Source organism: Octodon degus, unplaced genomic scaffold, assembly GCF_000260255.1.
Source record: "Octodon degus isolate 3935 unplaced genomic scaffold, OctDeg1.0 scaffold00173, whole genome shotgun sequence".
NCBI lineage: Eukaryota > Metazoa > Chordata > Mammalia > Rodentia > Octodontidae > Octodon > Octodon degus.
In genome coordinates, this window is record NW_004524749.1 from 2,091,856 (window position 1) to 2,094,780 (window position 2,925).

The following is a 2,925-nucleotide window of genomic DNA, read 5'->3' on the forward strand; positions in this document are numbered from 1 at the left end:
TGATCTGCCTGTTTACAGCCTCCCAAGCGCTGGGATTAGAGGCATGCTCCACCACGCCAGTGCCCAGTCTCATTCACCGTCTAAGCGCGCCCCAGGGTGGGGCTGGCACATCAGGCCTGGGGATCAAACTCCCAGCCCCTGCGTCTGCCTAAGCAGATGCTTTAATCCGCTGAGCTATTTGGCCGGCCTCTCAATTTTCAACTTCGAGGAAATCACCTTTTTCAGGTTCGGGATGTATAAGTAGATGGTGGTGTCTGGCTTTCTGGGTAGAAGTCTGTATCACACTGACCTATGGACTAATACTTAAGTTATTATACAACTAGTTACAGTTACAAAATATATGTCATACTTGTTTTCTCTGTGCATAAATGAGATCATTCGTGAACACTTTGTTTCTGTCATGGAAACAAAACATCTTGAAAATTGGCCTTTTCTTTAATAAGCATTCATGAATATAACGCATATCAGAATCATCGTTGGGTCTTAGTGGATGATCTTTTTTCTTAAAGACCAAAACATACTTCATCTCCACTAGCTGCTGTGTGGGAGCTTAGCACAGCTGGGGGCGAACTGTGCTCTTTTAAAGATAAGATCTTGGGCCCGGGATGTAGCTTAGCAGCGAGCGCCTGCCTAGCAAGGCCCAGAGTTCGATTCCCAGTACCAAAAAAGAAAATAGTAAAAATAAAATCAAAAAAAGTCCCTTTGGGAAAAAAAGGAAAAAAAAACTTTTTCTTTTTTTTTTTTTTTAAAAAAAGGTGGGCTCAGGGCTGGTGAGATGGCTCAGTGGTCTAAAGTACCTACTTAGAACAAGCTAAGCTAAGCAAAGCACCGGGACTACAGTTCAATCCCTCAGCACCACATGCCAGCCAGCCCCACCCCCTGGTGGGCTGAGCTGGCCACACACACACACACACAAAATAAATAAATAAATAAATAAATAAATAAATAAAATAAAACATTAAAGAAAAAAGGTAGGCTCTTACTGTGCAACCCAGGCCATGCGCCATCACACCTGGCCATTAGGCTGGCTTGCCTGCTTGCTTGCTTGCTTGCTTCCTTCCTGCCTTTATTCCTTCCTTCCTTCCTTCCTTCCTTTCTTTTTTGTAACTTTTAAAAAACTTATTGCTAAAAAAAATGTATTAGTGGGCTGGTGAGATGGCTCAGTGGTCTAAAGCACCTACTTAGAACAAGCTTAGCAAAGCACAGGGACCGTGGTTCAATCCCCCAGCACCACATGCCAGCCAGCCCCGCCCCCTGGTGGGCTGAGCTGGCCACACACACACACACACACACACATATACACACATAAATAAATAAATAAATAAATAAATAAATAAAATGTATTAGTATACACTTGCAGCACATAATGATTACATTCATCGTGCGCAGTTGGCATGTGCATATAGAACATAGAACATCTCAATTTTTTTTACTTCCCCTTTGTTTTTCTTTTAAGAGGGAATGTGCTTTATTTTCAAAGAGAATCAATTGTGAAGTGTTCTGTCTCTCAAAGAGATACCTTTGGGTCGTACAGAGGCCAGCCCTTCTCTCTGGAGCATCCCTGTTGATGCTGTGATAGGCTTGCTTCCTGCTTTTTTTTGAAACTGCATGAACCAAATCCTGATTGTGTTTAACTCTTTATGTAGAACATGAGAAATTTTAGAATTTTCTTCACATCTAGAAATTCTGTGGTAAAGTTATACTATAGTATTTTAAAACATCTATTTTTGGAAGCACAAGATTCCCCCTTCTTGCCGTGTTATTTTTATGAAATATGGGTTTATGAAATATGGACTTTTTGGAGACTGGGTCTCATTTCCTAGCTGGGGCTGGACTTCACCTTGCGAGTCAGCCTTCTGAGCAGCTGGGACTATAGCCGTGCACCACAAGCCCAGCTCTTGTATATAATTAGTCCATATATGAAGTCTGTCCTCACTTCTGTCTTGCTAATGCTTCCATAATGCATCTAATACATCTGAGCATTAGCAAGAGAGACACAAGGATAGATTTTCAGTCTTTATTTTGATCAGATTATGGTACCACTGGATGGCTACCAAAGAAATTGTCGGTTCCTTTGGATATTTCTGTCCTACAATGAGGAGTGTTGTAGAAGCACAGCAGAGTTGTTGGGTTAGCTGAGGTACACATGGCAGCAGTGACAGGCTCGTGGCTGCACTGATGTCCTGTTCTCCAGGGCAGCTGCTGCTTCCTTCCTCTTCCCTTTTTCCCCTGGTGCTGAGGACCGAACCCAGCGCCTCACACGTGCCCAGCGCCCATGCCAACCCTGAGCTACACCTCCAGCGCTGCTGCAGCTTCTCACGAGCCCAGGCCCATGGCTGCTCTGGATCCACAGGTGCTGCCTGTGTTCAGAACTATGTGCTCCCACCCTCTCATCAGTTTTGTCACCTCTAAACCTTGGTCATGAACTCATTTTTAATAGCTATAATGAATTTGTACTGTTTGTAACCACAACTCTGATAGGTAGAGTGTCCCCTTGGAATGTTTTCTGGATATACTTATGTCTGAGTCTGTTTCACATCACTGTAACAGAGCACCTTGAGCTGGATAATTTATAAAAGAAGGGGATTTATCTTGGTTCTTCATTCTACTCCAAAGTTCAGGGCTGCATCTTGTCCTGGATTTCTTGCAGCCATAGTCGGGAAATGCACAGGCATGCAAGACACTTCTGAAGGGTCCTGCTGCCTTCCACATCTCACTTACACTGTGGATTTGAGCCTCAACATGAGGCTTTTGCTTTGTTTTTGAGACAAGTCTTACTGTTAAGTTGAGGCTGGCCTTGAACTCACTATGTAGCTCAAGCTGACCTTGACTGTGCAGCAGTCCTCCTGCCTCAGCCTCTGGAGGCCACATGAGTTTTTGTATCAGCAAAACATTTCCACACCATAGCCATCTATCCGTTATACA